The following is a 20,748-nucleotide window of genomic DNA, read 5'->3' as shown; positions in this document are numbered from 1 at the left end:
AAATATATATCATGCCATTGTCTCCTTGCCTGTAGTGTTCGCGATGAGAAGTCTGGGGTCAGTCTGATTAACTTACCCTTGAATGTGATTTGTTGTTTCTCTCTGGCACATTTTAGGATTTGTTCTTTGTTTTTCACTGAGCTGAGTGTTGCCACAATGTGTCCCGGTGAATTTCTCTTCTGTTCTAACTTGTTGGGGCTCCTGACTATTTGTTGAATTTGTTTGTTATTATCAATTTGCCTCTGTTGGAAGTTTTCTGATATTATTTCATTGAAAATGCCTTCTAATCCATTCTCTCTTTCCACACCCTCAGGGACCCCTATTATCTGAACATTACCATGCTTGACTGAATCTTGTAGGTATCCAACCGTATCTTTTAATTTTCTAATTTCTTCTTCCTGCATTTGAACTGACTGTATTATTTTTGAAAGTTTGTCTTCGAATTCTGATATTTGCTCTTCTATTTCATCTGTTCAATTTCTGAGAGATTCCATGGTGTTTTTTTTTTTTTCCACAAATAGGACATTTTATTTGTAACTATTAAAGTCTAAATTTTAAACAGATTCTTGGACGGGTGCTTCATAGCCATCAGCTCGTTCGACTTTTGCACCCGTCTCATCCCCAGTGGCTTTTCCAGAACTGCTACCTTCTCCGTGAAGCTCCATGAGTTTTCCCAATTCAAACTTGGGCTTCTTCAGCATCTTCACTTTTCTAACGAAGACATCATGGAGAGGATAAATAGATTGGCAAGCCTTCTCTATTTCTTTCCCAATGCTGTCTGGGATCAATTTATTGACTACTTCTTTCAAGTCGTTTGTTTGCACTTCCTGTGTCACGATTTCCATCACCTTCTTCCGGATCTGGCGGACCTGCTGGTGCTGAGCATAGGAAGTCTTCCGTATCTGATTGTTGCATTTTTTGGTAAAACCAACACAGAACAGACAAAGCAAATAGCCATCGGTAGTCTTGACATCAACATGAGCTTCAATCACAGTCTGCCATTTTTTGACCATGGAGCACATTTTGTCACAGGTAAGATCCATGCTGTGGAAGTTAGTCAGGCAGTTTTTGCCCTGAACATCCTCCGTAAGCAGTTTGAATTTTCTAAATGCAACTTCATCGTTCTGCAGGTCAGCAAGACTCACTTCAAAAACACGACCCTTGAGTCCATCAGACGCAATTTTGGTTCCTTGGGTCCTCGTGACCAGTGTTTTCCCAATATTTCGTATATTGAACATAGCAGGTGCCTTCACATCATACCAATCTTTCTTAGAAAATGGGTCCACCACTTTCTTCTTGGCTCCCTTTTTGCCGCCTTTTGTAAGGCGCTTGTTCTTGCCGACCACCATGGTGGTGCTGAGAGCCAAAAGGGCCATGGTGTTTTTCATATGTTTAATTGAGTTTTTAATTTCCAGTATTTCATTCTGGCCTTTCTTTAGGATCTCTAATCCTTGGGCGTACTTTTCGTTCAGATCTGTTTCTCCTATTTCTAAGTAATCTGATTATTAATTTTCTAAATTCCTTTTCTGGCATGGTTTCAAATTCTTCTTCAGTCTCTATTATGGATGGTTTAGCCTGCTCCATTGGCGAGTTCATAGGTTCTTCTATATTCTTATTCTGGATTTTTTCTTTGTTCTCCGGCATTTCTGTTTGGCTTAATTTTCAGGTTGATTTCCCTCTACTATGGGCTGCTGTGGGTTTGTATCAATATCCAGTGTAAGCAGGCAGCTCTACTTTCTAGAGTTTGTTTGTTTATTTATTTTTTATTTTTATTTTTTGGTAACTTGAGTGGGCTGGTGTCAGGGCTTTGAGGTGCCAAGCTTTGCCCCTTGGGGCTGGCTTCCCTGTTCCTTTGTTCGCCCTAATGTGCCTGGGCCTCATTGGTCAGCCACCCCACTCACTGCGCCCCCTATGTGAGGAGTGATGAGTAGCTCCAAACTACCTTTGGTCTCCGCCACTGAAGTTTCCTCCTTCAGAGTGCAAAAGCAGAGTCCACCCTCCTTTATGCCTGAATGTAAACAAACAAGATGGCTGCTTTCCGCCCACTGCAGTTCTGATTTGGGGGGGGGAGGCACCAAAGGATCCTGGTGTGTTCAATCCCTCATTTCATCCCCCTGGATCGTGCCCTCTTCCTGTGGGCACTATTCACTTTGTTTTGATATCGATTTCCTCCCCCACTCAGTCGTGCATGTCTCACCTGTCTGTCCCAGGGTGGGTCAGGGGTGGTGGCTGCAGTGGTGGCTGCAGCAGTGGCGGCTCCCTTGTCTCACCTCCCTTTCCAGCGCTGGTGCGTAGACTCAGTGGCTGGGGTCCTGAGCCGTGGGCGCCTGTGCCCTCCTCGTAGGCCACCATGTCCCACTAGTTCTGGAAGAGTTTCCTCTGCAGTTTTTTTCCCTAACTTTTCCCTGAAACTACAGAATGTCCACTTTTATTAAACTGTCTTTTCCTGGACAATCAGTGTGCTCCCTCCCTATTCCACCATCTTGGAGCCCCTCCTCCATTGACTTTTAAAAGCCAAACTCTATTAGAGGCTGCTGAGTATGGCTGTTATTGCCCAAGGTCATTCTACTGGGGTGAAGTGCATTTGTTCTGTCCTATAATAACTATGTTACATATGCATAAGACAAAAGAGTTAACGGCAAGGTGGAGCTTTTTTTTTTTTTGAGTAATCTTTTTTTTTTTTACTTTTATTTAATGAAATTTATTTTATTTCTTTGAAAGGCAAAGTGACAAAGTGATCTTCCATCCCTGGTTCACTCCCTAAATGACCACAATGGTGATGGCTGGACCAGGCCGAAGGAGCATCCAGGCCTCCTACATGGGTGGCAAGGGCACAAATGCTTGGGCCATCCTCTGCTGCTTTCCCAGGCGCATTATTAGGGAGCTGAATCAGAAGTAAAGCAGCCAGGATTCACACTGGTGCCCAATCCACTATTCTACCATGCCAGTCCCAAGCATTTCTCATTGTGATGGAGGTACTGTGTTTATTCGACCTTCTGTTTGCAGACTTGTATGTTCAGTCATCATTTATCACCCATGATCATGCAAATATTCAAAAGAGAACTGGAAAAAAAAACCACAGGAAAGCAAAGTTCTTCAAAGTTCATTATCTTTTCCACTGGACATCAGTGTCTACTCCTTATATAGATTCTTTTTCCATATTGAAAATATGTTACAAATAATATCATTCTGCTTTTCAAATTCTGTTATATGGTTCTGGAATCATGAGTAACTTAAAATTTTTTGAATAGTTTAACAGTGTATCAAAAGTATGTATTGACATTGGACAAGGAGTACTCTTCTGCTTCTTCCTGTGGATAGTCACAAGTCAGTCTATTTCAGTGAACTTATTTATTGAGTCTTTTCCATTCCTGATGATTTTGTCTGTTTACATAATATTAAATACTGTCAGTTGCCTATATATTGATATTTTTTATCTGGTTCAGACTTGTGCTTGGTATTTGGACTTCTCAGTGCAATTTCAAACTTAATGTATCCCAAGGTGAATGGTAGATATTTCTCATCTCAAACCTGATTGTTCCCATTGTTTTTTCTATCTCCAGTAATAATATTCAACCATATTTTGAAGCTATAACCATGAAAGTTATGTTGACCCCTCTTTCCTTCTCTCCTGTTATCTGTTCATAGTCATTATGTGTGCAAATCTTAATTGTTCTGTCTCCAAAGTCTATTTGGACTCTGCCATTTCTGTCTGCTCCCATTGCCGACTCCGTCATTCAAATTATCATCGAATCTTACCTGGACCATTGAAATGGACTTCTAACTGGTCCTCTTTCCTCTACTTCATATATACACATAGCAGCCTGAGTGATATTTTAAAAATTCAAATCATCACATCATTTCTCTTCTAAAAACCCTCCAAAATTTCCCTTGCATTTGGGATTATACACAGATTCTTCCCACAGTCTGGTAGCCCTTTATGATCTTTCTCTTTCCTACCTCCTCCTATTTACTGTTCCACTGGCCTCCTTTCCATTTCTCAGAAAAAAGCCATGCTTTTTCCATTTCAGAGATTTTGCATTTCTTGGTCTCTTATACTGAGTGGTCATGTCCCAGGGATGCTGACTTCTGCTTGTTTTTCAGGATTTAATTCCAATGACACCTCTTTAGAGAGGCTTTCCTGAATTATGCTACTTAATGTTAAGTCTTCCCTATTAGTCACTGCTACTACTTCTTCTTGATTGCCAAAGATCTAATAACCATTTGTAATTACTTCTTATGTTGAATGCATTTATTTTCTGTTTGTTCTATTTTAATGTAAGCTCCCTGAAGGCATAGCTTATTATTATTATTTCCTTATTACCACTGAAACCAAAACTGAGTAATAAATATTGGGTATTCAATAAATATTAATTAATAAATAATACTAGTATCCTCAACTCATGCCACAATCTTATATCACCTGGCTTGATTTTTTTCATCTTAGTAATTTTAGTGTGAATATAACAACATCTGCATATTTTCACCATGCTGTGTTTATATAGGCAATTCATATCCATCTTGTAGCTATGAAACTGAGGGGTTTGTAAAATTGCTAAAAACAATTTGATGATAATTGAAAACATAGACATTTTAATTAGCATTATTATTTGATGAGTAATATTATTTTGGTTTTGAACATATTGTATGCTTCTGGTTTCTTATTCTGTATATCAGTACTGTTACTCATGGCCAGCTTAAATTATTTTAGAGAGCATTTTTAAAATAGCATCCTTTTTCTCTTTTTTTTTTTATTTTAACAGGCAGAGTGGACAGTGAGAGAGAGACAGAGAGAAAGGTCTTCCTTTGCCGTTGGTTCACCCTCTAATGGCTGCTGTACTGCAGCCAGCGCACCACACTGATCCGAAGCCAGGAGCCAGGTGCTTCTCCTGGTCTCCCATGGGGTGCAGGGCCCAAGGACTTGGGCCATCCTCCACTGCACTCCCGGGCCACAGCAGAGAGCTGGCCTGGAAGAGGAGCAACCGGGACAGAATCCGGCGCCCCGACCGGGACTTGAACCCAGTGTGGTGGCGCCCCAACGCGGAGGATTAGCCTAGTGAGCCGCGGCGCCAGCCTGCATTCTTTTTCTATTATGAAACAAATATCGGTTCATAGTAGAAGCAAACTTAAATGCATATCATTTAAAAGGTTAAAATAAAATGATTATAATCCCAATACCTAGAGCTAACTGTTTTTCAGTTTTCTATATAGTCTCCACATAGTAGATACAAATTTATAACTTTTTTTTTTTTTAATTTGAGAGGCAGAGAGACAGAAAGACAGATAGTGCTTCCATCCAGGGGTTCACTCTTCAAATGTCTGAGGTTGGGCCAGGCTGAAGCTGGGAATCTGTAAGTCAATTCTGATCCCGTATGTGAGGAACAGAATGCAACTATTTGAGCCATCATGCTGCCTTTCAGAGTGCACATTAGCAGGGAAGTGGAATCAGGAGTGAAGCTGAGATTCAAACCCAGTCACTCCAATTTTGAATGCGGGCATCTCTACCAGTGATGTATCTACTAGGCCAAACTCTTGCCCCACACATTTTGAATTATATATTTTGTTTTGAAATTCACAGTTTTCACTAAATATATTTTATTAATTATTTCTTGTCATTAAATATTTTTCTATAATTCCATGTGAATGATTATACATATTCTATTATGGAGATATGTCATAATTTATTTAACAGTATTCAAGAAATATCAGTTGAACATAGCTGTGACAGGTCCTCTGCTAGGCTTATTGAAAGTCACTCTATATGAGACAGATTATTTGTCCTCAAAAAATTTGTATTCTAGTGGAAGATATAGCAATTGCAATACAGCATTACAAGTGTGATAGTGATGGATATATTAGTTTTCTTTTGAAGCAGCACAAGTGTATTCTTTTCTGCTTCTGGAAGCCAGAAGTCTATGATTGGATTCACTGAGCTATCTACAGTCAGGGTGCTGTCAGGGTTGATTCCCTCCAGAGGTTCTGAGGGGGAAAATCAGTTTCTTTGCCTGGTCTAGTTCTAGTGCTGCATTCTTGCATTCTCTGGCTCCTGCATAACATTATCAAATCTCTTTTTGCTTCCTTGGTCACAGGCTTGCTATCATTTGTTATAAAATCTCCTTCTCCCTCCTTCTTTAGGGAAAATTGTAATCACAATTGTAATCACAATTATATTTAGGTCCCATTCCACAAGTCTAAGGTAATCTCTCTATCCCAAAATCCTCAATTTAGTCACAGCTTCAAAATCCCTTTTGTCACATAAGATACATTCTCAGGCTTAAGTAATTTGGGATCTGGATAACTTTGGTGGCAATTATTTAGCAGTGGCTAAGGAGAGCTAGGGCAACAAACTGTAGACCCCTGTAGGGCCAGGGGAGATTGGGTTCAGTGGTAGATGTCAATGTTGCAACTTCTCAGGTAAGTCTAGGCTAGCATGAAAGGGAAAGAGAAGAATAATCTTATTAAAGTACTAGACACCAGCAAAGGCTGAGGCCCAGAGGATAGCTGGGTTTATGGAAACTACTGATAGCTTCAGTGAATCACATTCAAAAAGAAGAATTTGTGGAAAAGAAAGGAAGAAAAGGAAAGCAAAAGCTAGAATTTGAAGGCCTTTGTGTCCTGGAGCAATAGAAAACTACCAAAAGATTCTTAAAGAGGGAGGGATAGGTCCAGCTTGACCTCTGGAAAACTATCTCTGATTTCTATGTGGAAAACAGATTGGAGAAGGGAACAATGATCCTTCATTCAAATTCAACAAATAATTTTGCAAACTGCAAGGAAATGCAAACTTCTCCAAGTACTTAGACATGGTATTGTCTTACCTGATAACATTTATTTCAGTGGTGGTGAAACAAATAGACAAGAAATAATCAAACCCAGTATTTACACTTTGAGTAATGGTTACAAAAGTTTTTTTGGTATGTAGGTTGTTGGAAAAGTGAGTACCTAGTAACCCTAGTTTATTTATGGTGCTCAGGAAGGCCCTTTTGAGGAAAGCAAATTTGGGCTGAGACTTGAAGAGTAGGAAGAAGCCAGGAGAAGATTCCTGTCAAGGAAGACACTCCTGTGAAAGGAATAGGGAGGGAGCCAGTAAGCCCAAGGGGAGCGAACCAGGAGTAGATGTGACAGGTGTGACACAAGAGACAGGAGATCAAGATCAGCAGACCCTGATCTTGCAGGTTGTTTTCCTAAAGTATAATGGAGAAGCAGATGAAGTCTTTTAAGCCAGAGTATGGATAGTTTTGCTTTTTAAATATCAGAGGAAGGTTTAAGATAATACAGATTTTGATCTGAAGTATGGTAATGCAATGGGAATGAAAAATTTTTGTTTGGTTAAAAATGCATTTTAGAAGTAGGAATGACAAGATTTCTGATTAACTGAATGTGAATGGTGGGGAATCTGAGGGTAGAGGGGGGAGGACAAGAGGGACCAAAGAATTAAGTTTGTTGATAGATTGTGATATTACTTCTGAGATTGTGATACATAAGAAGGAAGGCAGATTTTGTGGGTATGGTGCAGTGAGGATTGAAGAGGTTAGCTTTGAAATGTGAGATTTCCTGGAAAGTGTTCAAGTGGGCAGGTCTTTTGGGAAGTGAATTTTGAGTTCAGGAGAAAGGCTGACTTTGGGATTCATTGATGACTAGATGACAGTGTGAAGGGGATGAGATAGATAGATTAGGGAAAGAGTATAGAATGAGAAGACTTGATAAGGAGAGAACAAAGAAGTAGGAGAAAAAAATAGGGATATGCGATCCCTAGGGAAGAGATTCATTAGATAGGGTGTCAGTCACATCAAGCAGAAGGGCTGAAAAGCCTCCCAGGGATTTAGAGACTAAGAAGATGTGTAAATCATTTTTGTTTAGAGCAATTTTAGGGGAGTGGTTCATACAGAAGCCAGACTAAGTAACTGAGAAGTGAATAGAGTGACTAAAGTATCATAGTGAGAATTGCTGCAGACAAGTCTTTCAAACAATCTGGCTATAATTCACGTAAGGCATTGGGGGAGAGTAAATTGATGCAAAATCTTAGGAGGAAATTTGCCAATATTTTAAAATGTTGAATGCTCAAGATCACTAGCAGACAGGGAAATGCAATTCAAAGCCATAATGAGGTTTCATCTCTCACTCCCCCCATTTGAATGGCTTACATACAGAAATCAACAAACATCAAATGCTCAGTCACAGAAACTACTACATAATTATTCGTTTTGTTTCTGATGGAAGAATGTTGGAAAAATTAAAACGTCCTTCAACAGGAAATAGATTAAATATTGGTAAATCTATATAGTGGAATACCATATCTTTGTTTAAAATAATGATACAAATCTTATTTCCTGACATGTAAATGGTTAGTAAACAGGTTTCAGAACAGTATGTGTACTTAGTTTTTGCAAAAGTAAAATCTGGAAGCCCAATCACTAGACTGTGAATTGTGCTTATTTTGGTGAGTGTTAGAGATTATGTGTGATCTTCTTGTAAATGATCTGGGAAGGTGAGCTGGCTATCAGGGAGTGAAAGGACAAACAATAGCGAAGAGGCTTCTTCCTGTAACTTTCTTCTCTCCTGATGTACCTATATACCAAGGCCTCGGACTATGCCAGAGGATATTCAGTAAATACTGTTCTGTGAATGAATGGTTTGTCTCTGCCACTCTTTTTTTTGTCATGGATGTTGCAGTAATTGTATATCTATATGTCTATCATTCCAGCTATTTTGTATGTATGTATTTTCCCCTATGAATAGAATATAAGCCACTTGAGGACAGAAGCCCATTTGGTGATTCTTCTTTCTAGGCAGTATAGCCTCAATCACAGAAACTTTTACATAAGGAGGCCTTAATAAACCAAATTCTCATATGACTCATGCTTGCTTTACCTTTAAGTCTTGTTCAGTCTTGTTTAGTCTTAGTGTAAAAGAACAAAATATTGGATTTCATTATAGCAGCTGCTTAAAATGCACCATTTGAGATTCAGCAAAGGAAAGAAGATGGCTGAATTTGGTAAGAGGAAGGGTGTAAGAGCTGATGAAGGAGGTCATGGTGGTTAACGGGACCAAAGGTGTACTCAGCAAAGTTCTTCCTAGATGGGGAAAACTGCTAGCAGTCACCTAGAGCGATCTCAATCCTCAATAACCACTCCTGCCCCAGTTTCCTCCAGTTAATAATAGTACCACCCTCATAGTATCATTTTCAGGATTAGATGATATATACAAAAGTACTTGGCAAAGGTTAATTGCACAGAGTAAGCATTCCCAAAATGTTAGCTTCTATATTATTAAACAACTCCAGTTTTTTTTTTTTTTCTTTTTAAGAAAAGTCTTTCTGCCAGTGACTCTTATATTTAAATCTCTGGGATCTCCAGACAACACTTACTATCTGATGCCCAAAAAGCTACTCAAATTTATTAAACCCAAAACAGATCTCTTCTTTCTGTTTCCTCACCAAATACAATAAAAACTAAACTCCTTCCTAGTCTTTTTCCCAGATACTAAGTTACCAACTGGTAGTAGTAATTCCCTAGTCCTTCCCCTCTCTCATAACTAATCTGTTTGCAAATTGTGCTGGTTATTACTCTAAAATACATATATGAATCTGTTCCTCTCTCTGTCTAAACTGCACCACTCCAGTCCAAACCTTCTAAATGGGGTCTCAGAGTCTACTGTCACCACTCTACTTCCAGACAATCCCTTTTATAGATCTGTCAAGTATTTTTTGTCGTGTTTTAAACAAAGTCTTCACCAGGGCCTGCATGCACCACGTGTTCCAGGATGTATTCTGTCTGCAACCGTCTCACACCTCCATTGACTTCCAGACGCGCCTCCCCCCATCACTTTTTCTTTTGCCTGGAAAGTTTCCCCCTCACCTCTTAGCTGGTGGCTCATTCTCCTTCCTGAAATTGAACTGGAAGCAGTCTGTTTTGAGCGAGTGTTTCCTACCACCTTGTGCAAATCAATTCTTACAAGCAAATCCATTTAATTGGCACTTTTTCCATAATCTGTAATTATCTTCTTTGTTTACTACAGCATTGTTTTGTGCAGTCATGAGTAGGTAATTGACAGTCTATGAAAAAAAGTTGTTTATATATTATGAAGCAAGCATCCCAGTTTCTATGCTTTCAGAAATGCCTAACTTTCTGTAATCCAGGTAAGAACAAATACAAATGAAAAATGAGGACTAATTCTCCTTGTTGAAAATATTTCCCTTCCTTATTTTTCTATTTTATTTTTGACACAGAACATTTATTTTAGAAAACTTTGTATTGCAAGTATTTTCTCATCTCTGTATGAATCCTTTAAGAGATTAGACATTCCTGCCCAGAAATGTCTTTCCTATAATCTGGGGACCACCTCTTTGAAATGCATTTATCAAGCAAGATTGGTCCCTCTTTCCTTGTTTCTGAGTAGGAGCCTTACTTCAGGGTACTGCCTGGTTCCAAGTTGCAATCTTACTTCCTATCATAAAGATATGAAATATTTATTTTTCTGTTGCACAAAATCAATTAGCTAACACAAATAATGGATCATCCTGTGAAATAAGCCAGTCCCAAAGGGACAAATTATCATATGTTCTCCCTGATCTGTGACAACTACTGAGCACCTAAAAGGAAACCTCTTGAAGTGAAATGGGCACTATAGGAAACAATGACTTGATCAGCCCTTGTCCTGACTGTTGAGGAACAACTTACTTTATTCCTTGTAGTATTTTTTTTTTGTTCTACTTAATACCATTGGTTGAACTCTTTAATTAACACACAATTATTCTTAGGTGTTTAAATTTAACTGAAATGTGATCCCCGTTAAATATAAGAGTGGGAATAAGAGAGGGAGGAGATGTACACTTTGGCACATGCTCAATCAGACTTATCCCTAATGATAGAGTTAGAACCGTGCCAGGGGATTCCAATTCAGTCTCATCAAGGAGGCATGTACCAATGCCATCTCACTAGTCAAAGTGATCAGTTTCAGTTCATAATTGATTATAAAGATAGGATTAAGTGTCAAAGGGATCACATAAACAAGACTAGTGTCTGCTAATAATAACTGATAGAATTAAAAAGGAAAGAATGATCCAACATGGGAAGCGGGATACATAGCAGACTCATAGAATGGCAGATGTCCTAAACAGCACTCTGGTCTCACAATCAGCCCTTAAGGCATTCAGATCTGGCTATAAAGCCCATGAGAGCATTTCAATAATGGAAAGCCAAGACACTGTGGCAAAAAACAAACAAAAACAAAAAAAACAAACATGACCTACATGAAAGATCTCTGTGAGTGAGATCCCAGCAGAAAGAATGGGTCATCAAAGAAGGAGGTACCTTTCCCTGAAGGGAGGAGAGAACTTTCACTTTGATTATGGCTTTGTCTAAATAAGGTCGGAGTTTGTGAACTCAAGAGGCTTCCATAGCCTTGGCAGCTCATGACAAGAGCCTGGGGTGATTACTGATGTCATAAATAAGAGTGTCAATCGTTAAATCAACAATGGGAGTCACTGTTCTCTTACTCCCCATGTAGGATCTCTGTCCTTAATGTGTTGCACTATGAGAATTAATGGTAAAACTAGTCTTCAAACAGTATTTTATACTTTGTGTGTCTGTGTGGGTGCAAACTGTTGAGATCCTTACTTAGTATAGAGTTGATCTTCTGTATATAAAGATAATTGCAAATGAATCTTGATGAAGAATTGATGGGAGAGGGCGTGGGAGATGGGATGGTTGCAGGTGGGAGGGAGGTTATGGGGGGAAAAGCCACTATAATCCAAAAGTTGTACTTCAGAAATTTATATTTATTAAATAAAAGTTTTAAAAAAATGGATCATCCAAATACCAGGTGAAGTTAAGATGAACTGTGTATGACAATGGGACTTAAAGTCAACACCTTTTACTGGAGGACTATTTACTGTTTGTCTTCTTTTAATTTTTTTTAAAGTTATTTGAAAGGCAGAATTAGAGAGAGATAGACAGACAGACAAGGAGATCTTCCATCTGTTGGTTCACTTCCCAAGTGGCTAGCACTTTGTCAGGCCCAAAGCCAGGAGCCAAAAACTTCTTCCTTCCCTCTCATATGGGTGACTGGGGCCCAAGCCTTTGGGCCATCTTCTGCTGCTTTCCCAGAAACAGCAGGGAGCTGGATCGGAAGTGGAGCAGCTAGGACAAGAATAGGCACTGATAAGGGATGCCAGCATCAGAGGTGGTGGCTTAACCTGCTGCGCCAGAATCCCAGCCTCTATTGTTTATCTTTAAAACATTTGCGAAATGGATTGTATCTGCTTGGTTAATATAACAATAGAAATTTTCTTCTAGCTTTGCAGTGTTCTAGCAGATTGCCTGTGATGGGCATCAATGTTCTGATAATGCTTCTTTAGCAAGTAAACTGTTTCCTTCTCTACTAACTTTATGGAGAGAATTTCTGAGTTGGGGCAAAATTTCGTCTTCATTCATATTTCCCCAACATCAATAGTAAATATACTTTATTTAAAAAATTTAATTAAGTGCTTAGTGTGGTAATGCCACTGTTATCAAATATAATATCTAGTTGATTGATTTTTTGAAAATTCTAATTGCCTCTAGTGGTCACTCTTTTTTTTCCTTTCACATTTTCTGATGGGAAACACTAATGCCAGTCTAGCTCCTTGATTTAAAGGTAATCATTCAAATAGCCAAAAAAAAAAAAAAATCTTCATGATATCATTCACAAATTTTTTTGAGTTATCTATAGAATAAACTTTTAAAGCAGCTTGCTTTAAACAGGGAATTTACTAGTAAACAAATTAGTAAAGAAGTATCTGGCATTCTCTACTTTTTTAATTTACAGAAATGTTAGACAGCTGGATTTATTTATTTTTGTTGAGCATAATAGACAATGTGGCAAGAATGACAATATGACATTTAATGAAGAAAGAGCAAAATAATCTAAAAGCTTTTATGTTGATCAATGCTTAAGAATACAGCATATTTTAGATAGACATTAATTCATTAATAAAACAACTAGATTATCTTATAAAATCTTGAAATCAATGCCTAAAATCAGAGAGCTTAGATGTCTTCAGTTTTCCTCCATGTTCAGAATTAGAAAACTACTTTTTTCCTCCATGCCAAGTACAATACTACTCTAGAGCAAGCCACTTGGGATTATGGTATCTAATGGAAGATATTTATTCTCTGCAATTCAATTTACTTCTAAAACTGTCTACTTCTTTATTTTTAAGGATTTATTTATTAATTTGAAAGTCAGAGTTACAAAGAAGAGGGCGAGATAGAGATAGAGAAAGAGAGAGAGAGAGAGAGAGAGAGAGAGATGTTCCATCTGCTGGTTCACTCCCCAGATGGCCACAGTAGTAGTGTGGAGACTCAGCTGGGTCGAATCTGAGATGTACATGAGAAGTCCTTCACACTTCAGGAGATGGGGACAAAAGTCACTGTGCATTATGTACTAGTCTGAGGTTGTGGTCGGATACCACAACCTCCCTTTCTCATGCAGCTGCAGGATATATCTGTCCTTGAAGGCAAATATTTTGGCCACCTTTTTAACACAAATTGCTCCTTCAGATTATATGAAACACTGATATTATCTCATTTGATAGAAAATATATTTCCTTGTACTAATATTGTTCTGCTAGTACTAAACCTCTGAGAAAAGAAGCATGCTGCAATTGTGCAAGTATAAAAGCCCTTGTAAAACTAATAAAATTTGACTATTGCTTTGACAATAATCCTTGCCCATCCTTTGACTCACGGTTCCAAACCTTGCTGGAAAACAGCACAGGCCAGAGCTGGGCCAGTGCAAAACCAGGAACCAGGACCTTCACTGGGTCTCCCAACTGGGTGGCAAGGACCCAAATACTTGGGCCATCTTCTGCTGCTTTTCCCAGGTTATTAGTAGGGAGCTGGATCAGAAACGGAGTGGCCAGGACATGAACCAGCGCCAATAAGGGATGCTGAATCGCAGCAGTAGCTTTACCCACTGTGCCACAATGCTACCCCTCCATTAAACTGTCTCTTACTGATAAAAAGATGCATTCATTTTTGTGTCTAAAGTTAAATCAGTATTAGGCTCTTACTAGATAGTGTTGGGTCATGGCGTTTGTATTTAAGCTGGCAGGTGGAATAAGGATTCTGCTCCTGCTCTAAAGACCCACCTTGGACCTGTACCCCTTGGTGTCATTTCAATAGCTCTTTCCTCAACTTGCTGGTGCTGTTGGGCACTAGTCCTTTCTGATGTAGACAGCCCCACTTTGCTGCCATTCAAATGCCCACCTGACCCAGACTCTTTCCAGACATCTGGAATGCTGTATGGTCCAAGCAGATTTTCCAAACCAACATCAGAGAAGCTGCATTAGGATGTTTGTAGGCCCTATGCACTTAGGCCTTCATGGGCTCCTTCCTCCATTAAAAAAAATAAAATATTATGTTTCACAACTTCATTCTAATGAAGACAAATATAATCAAAGCTGAATTCATTGTTATTATATTAATTGTTTTTGTTCCAATTTTAAAAGAAATTAAAGTTAAAATATTTTCATTTTGAGAGCCTGTATTGTGGCACAGCTTTGTAAGCTGCCATTACTTGGGACACCTGCATCCTTTATCAGAGTGCTTGGTTTAAGTCCTGGCTACTCCACTTTTTATCCTGCTTCCTGCTAATTTCACCCTGGGAGGTAGCAGATGATGGCTCAAGTGCTGGAATCCCTGCCACTCATATAGGAAACTTAGATGGATTTCCTGACTGCTGGCTTTGGCCTGGCCCAGCCCAGGCAGTGGCAGGCATATAGAAAGTGGATGAGAGGATGAAAGATTTTCTCTCTCTCCCTCTCTTTTTTTTAAAGATAGAGGTACAGAGAGAGGTAGAGACAGAGAGAGAGAGGTCTTCCATCTGTTGGTTTACTCCCCAGATGACTGCAACGCCTGGAGCTGCACTGATCCGAAGCTAGGAGCCAGGAGCTTCTTCTGGGTCTCCCACGTGGGTGCAGGGGGCCAAGGACTTGGGCCATCTTCTTCTGCTTTCCCAGGCCATAGCAGAGAGCTGGATCAGAAGTGGAGCATCTGGGACTAGAACCGGAGCCCATATGGGATGCTGGCGCTTCAGGCCAGGGCTTTAACCTGCTGTGCCACAGCGCTGGCCCCAGATTTTCTCTCTCTCTCTTTCTCTTCTTTCTCTCTCTCTCTTCTGTGCCTCTCCTGCTGTCTGTTGTAATGCCTTAAAAATTTATTTGAGTTAAACAAGTTTCATGTAGCTCATATATACAGATTTAGGAACATAATGACACTTCCTCCACAACCCTCCCTCCTGCCCATGCTCCAACCCTATTCCTTCTCCCTCTCACATTCCCACTCTTAATTTTACAAAGATCTAGTTTCACTTTACTTAATGATTGGATAATTAATCCTACACTAAGAAAAATAGTTCAACAAATAGTATGAAAAGAGAAAAAAATAACACTGTTCCTCAATGGACAAGACAAATTGTTTATTTCTCTCCAATATATTATATTTCAGGTACTATATTAGTTACTTCAGATCAGAAGGAACACATGATATCTGTCTTTCTGGGACTGGTGTATTTCACTAAGTATAATGATTTCCAGTTGTGTCCACCTTATTGCAAAACACAGCATTTCTTTTTTTTTACTATTTTTATTTTTTTCTCAAACAAGCCTTTAATTTAAGGAATACAAATTTTATAAATAAAATTTTAAGAATATAGTGATTCTCCCCACCATATCCGGCCCTCCACACACACTTCCACCCTCCTCCTCTCCCTCTCCCATTCCCAGTCCCATTCTCCATTAAGATTCATTTAATTAACTTAATACACAGAAGAACAACTCTTAAATAAAAAGTAAAGATTTCAACAACTTACATACACACACACACACACACACACACAACTGGGAAGAAGTTTTACAGTTAACTCTCATAGTACAATGCATTGAAGACAGAGATCCTGCATGGGAAGTTAGTGCACAGTGACTCCTGTTGCTAATGTAACAATTAACACTCTTATGCATGACATCAGGCTCTTGACATGAGCTGCCTAGGCTATGGAAGCCTTTTGAATCTACAAACTCCGTCAGTATTTGGACAAGGCCATAAGCAAAGTGGAAGTTCTTCTCCTGCCTTTAGAAAAAAGTACAACCTTCTTTGATGGCCACTTCTTTCTGCTGGGATTTCACTCACAGAGATCCTTCATGTAGAACATTTTTTCTCACAGAGTCTTGGCTTTCCATGCCTGAAATGCTCTCAAAGGCCTTTCAGCCAGACCAGGGTGCCTTAAGGGCTGATTATGAGGTCAGAGTGCTACTTAAAGCGATTGTCATTCTATGAGTCTGCTGTGTGTACTACTTCCCATGTTGGGACATTCTCTCCTTTATAATTCTATCATCTGTTATTATTACCAGACACTTGATCCTATTTATATGATCACTTTAACACTTAATGCTATCTATATGTTCACTTTAACACTGAATATGACCACTTTAACACTTAAGATGACATTTTTTACCACTCTGCTTAATGGGATTTTGGGTCCCATGGCACGTTTTTAAACTTAAACCTCAGAAGTAGGTCTATAGGGATGTATGCAGAACTAAACAGCTTTATAGTTACAGGCTGCCTCCTCCCTCTCTTATTCACACTCTTATTTTTTACTGAGATCTATTTTCAATTGACTTTATACACATATGATTAACTCTATGATATAAAGAGAGTTCAACAAATAGTATAAAGAAAAAAAAAACTGTTTCTGAACAGTCAAGACAAGTGCTGTTCAAGTTATCGTTTATTGAAGTGTTAATTTCACTTTACAGATTTCCTTTTAGGTGCTCTATCAGTTTTCACAGATCAGGGGAACATATGGTATTTGTCCCTTGGGACTGGCTTATTTCACAAAGTATAATGTTTTTCTAGATTCATCTATTTTGTTGTAAATGACCAGATTTCATGTTTTGTTTTTTTTTTACCACTGTGTAATATTCCATAGTGTACATATCCCATACTTTCATAATCCCATTTGTTAATTTTGGCTTTGATTGCCTGTGCCTCTGGGATCTTCTCCAAGAACTCTTTTCCTGTGCCAATGTCTTGTAGGATTTCCCCAATGTTCTCTAACAATTTGATGGTGTTTTATCATAGATTTAGGTCTTTAATCCATATTGAGTGAATTTTTGTGTAAGGAGTAAGGTAAGGATCTTCCTTCAAACTTCGTCATGTGGAAATTCAATTTTTTCAGCACCATTTGTTGAAGAGACTGCTATTGTACCAGGGATTGGTTTTAGCTCCTTTGTAAAATATAAGTTGGTTGTAGATGTTTGGATTGATTTCTGACATTTGTATTCTGTTCCATTGGTCTATCAATCTGTTTTTCTACGAGTACAAGGCTGTTTTAATTATAATATCCATGTAGTATGTCTTGAAATCTGGTATTCTGATGCCTCCAACTTTGATTTTGTTGTATAAAATTGCTTTAGCTAGTCAAGTTCTCCTGTGTTTCCATATGAATTTCAGCATAATTTTTTTGAGATCTGAGAAGAATATCTTTGGTATTTTGATTGATATTGCATTGAATCTGTAAATTGCTTTTGAAAAATGGACATTTTGATGATATTGATTCTTCCAATCCACGAACTGGGAAGATTTTTCCATTTTTTTGGTATCTTCCTCTAATTCTTTCTTTAATGTTTTGTAATTCTCATTGTAGAGATCTTTGACATACTTGGTTCAATTTATTCCTAGGTATTTGATCTTTTTATAGCTATTGTGAATGGGATTGAGTTTAGAAGTTCATTAACAGCCTTGGCATTGTCTGTGTCTACAGAGGCTATTGATTTTTGTATATTGATTTTATATCCTGCCACTTTACCAAATTCTTCTATGAGTTACAATAGTCTCTTTTTTTATTTTTTTTTATTTTTTTTTATTTATTTTTTATTTTTTTAGAAAGCCCATATATATAGCTATATATATATATATATATATATATATATGGGCTTTCTTTTTTTTTTTTTTTGTATTTTTTTTTTTTTTTTGACAGGCAGAGCGGATAGTGAGAGAGAGAGACAGACAGAAAGGTCTTCCTTTGCCGTTGGTTCACCCTCCAATGGCCGCCGCGGCCAGCGCGCTGCGGCCGGCGCACCGCGCTGATCCGATGGCAGGAGCCAGGAGCCAGGTGCTTTTCCTGGTCTCCCATGGGGTGCAGGGCCCAAGCACCTGGGCCATCCTCCACTGCACTCCCTGGCCACAGCAGAGGGCTGGCCTGGAAGAGGGGCAACCGGAACAGAATCCGGCGCCCCAACCGGGACTAGAACCCGGTGTGCCGGCGCCGCAAGGCGGAGGATTAGCCTAGTGAGCCTCGGTGCCGGCGAGTTACAATAGTCTCTTGGTGGAGTCTTTTGGATTCTCTCTATATAGAATCATGTCATCTGGAAATACGGATGGCTTAACTTCCTCATTCCCAATTTATATCCCTTTGATTTCTTTTCTTGCCTAGTGGCTCTGGCAAAAACTTCCAGGACTATACTGATTAGCATTGGTGAGAGTGGGCATCATTGTCTGATACCGAATCTCAGTGGGAATGCTTTCTGCTTTTCTCCATTCAATAGGATGCTGGCTGTGGGTTTGTCATAAATTGCCTTGATTGTTTTGAGGAATGTTCCTCCAATTTGCTTGGAGTTTTTATCATGAATGGGTGTTGTATTTTATCAAGTGCTTCTTGCATCTATTGAGAAAATCATTTAGTTTTGGTTCTTCAGTTTGTTAATGTGATGTATCACATTGATTGATTTGCAAATGTTGAACTATCCCTGCATACCAGGGATAAAACCCACTTGGTCCAGGTGAACAATATTTCTCATGTGTTGTTTGATGCAATTGGCTAGAATTTTGTTGAGGATTTTTTTGTCTATGTTCATCAGGGAAATTGGTCTGTAGTTCTCTTTCATTGTTGCATATTTTTTAGATTTAGGAATTAAGGTGATGCTGGCTTCATAGAAGGAATTTGGGAAGATTCCCTCTCTTTCAATTGTTTTGAGTAACTTGAGAAGAATTGAGTTAGTACTTCTTTACCTGTTTGGTAGAATTCAGCAGTGCAGCTATCCGATACTGGGCTTTTCTTTGTTGGGATAATGGTATTCATTACTGATTCAATTTCTGTGTTGGAAATAGGTCTGTTTAGATTTTCTTTGTCTTCATGGCTCAGTTTAGGTAGTTTGTATGTGTCCAGGAATCAGTCCATTTCCTCTAGGTTTCCTGGTTAGTGGGCATACAGATCTTTGTAGTAGTTTCTGATGATTCTTTTTATTTCTGTGGTGTCTTTTGTTACATTTCTTTTTTCATCTCTAATTTTATTGATTTGGATCTTCTTTCTTCTTTTTTTGGTTAGTTGGGCCAGTGGTGTGTCAATTTTGTTTATTTTTCCCAAAAACCAGCTGTTTGCTGATCTTTTGTATACTTTTTTATTTTCAACTTTATTTATTTATTCTTTGATTTTTATTATTTCTTTTACCAGCTAGATTTGGGTTTGGTTTGCTGTTATTTTTCTAGGTCACAAAATGCATTGATAGCTCATTTATTTGATGCCTTTACAATTTCTTGATTTACTCACTGATTGCTATATGCTTCTCTCTTAATACTACTTTTGCTGTATCCCATAAGTTTTGATATGTTGTGTTGTCATCTTCATTTGTTTTCAGCAATTTCTTGATTTCTCTTTTGATTTCTTCTATGACCCACTATTCATCAGGAGCATATTGTTCAGTCTCCATGTGTTTGCGTATATTCTGGAGATTCCTGAGTTGCTGATTTCCAGCTTCATTCCATTATGATCTGAGAAAATGCATTATGTGATTTTGATTTTTTTAATTTACTCAGACTTGCTTTATGGCCTCATATGTGGTTAATCCTTGAGAAAGTTCCATGAACTGCTGAGAAGAATGTGTATTCTGCATTTGTAGGATGAAAAGTTCTGTAGATATCTATGAGGTCCATTTGGTCTATGGTGGTGATTAACTCTGATGTTTCCTTGCTGATTTTCTGTCTGGTTGAGCTGTCCATTGCTGAAAGTGGGATATTGATGTCCCTCATTAATATTGTATTTGAGTCTGTGTCTCCCTTTAGATCCCTTACCATTTTTTAAAAATATCCAGGTGCCCTGTAGTTAGGTGCATATATGTTTATAATAGTTACATCTTCTTGTTGAGTTGATCCCTTAATCATTAAATAGTGCCCTTCTTTGCATTTTTTAACAGTTTTTTTTGTTAACATCTATTTTTTTTGTCTGATATTAAGACAGCTACACTGGCTCTTTTTTGTTTCTGTTAGCATGGAATATCCTTTTCCATCCTTTCACTTTCAGTCTGCATGCATCTTTGTTGGTGAGATGTGTTTCTTATAGACAGCAAATGGATGAGTTTTGTTTTTGAATCCATTCAGCCAGTCTGTGTCTTTCAACTGCAGAGTTGAGACCATTTACATTCAAGGTGACTATTGATGATTAACAATTTTGCACTGTCTTTTTAAATAAATATTCCTATTTTTTACTTTGGATTTCTTTTGTACTTTTACTGGGAATGTTTTTCTATGTGCAACTCATCCTTAAGCATCTTTTGCAGGGCTGGATGTGTGGTGAAATTCTTTCAATTTCTGTTTGTTATGGAAGATCTTTAATTCACCTTTTTAAATGAGAGCTTTGAAGGTAGAGTATTCTGAATTAACATTTTTTTCTCTTAAGATTTGAAATTTTTCTCACCATTCTCTCCTATTT

General features: G+C 38.4%; 1 pseudogene; it reads right to left on the bottom strand.

Moving 5' to 3' along the window:
- Nucleotides 1–498: 498 nt before the first annotated feature.
- LOC100352147 (small ribosomal subunit protein eS1 pseudogene) lies at nucleotides 499–1,352 on the bottom strand (annotated as a pseudogene).
- Between the last annotated feature and the right edge of the window lie 19,396 nt (nucleotides 1,353–20,748).

This window comes from Oryctolagus cuniculus, chromosome 6 (genome assembly GCF_051225735.1).
Source record: "Oryctolagus cuniculus isolate XC-2025 breed Fujian yellow rabbit chromosome 6, ASM5122573v1, whole genome shotgun sequence".
Taxonomy (NCBI): Eukaryota; Metazoa; Chordata; class Mammalia; order Lagomorpha; family Leporidae; genus Oryctolagus; species Oryctolagus cuniculus.
Note: the sequence above shows the minus strand (reverse complement) of the source record. Positions and strands in the feature narration are given on the sequence as shown.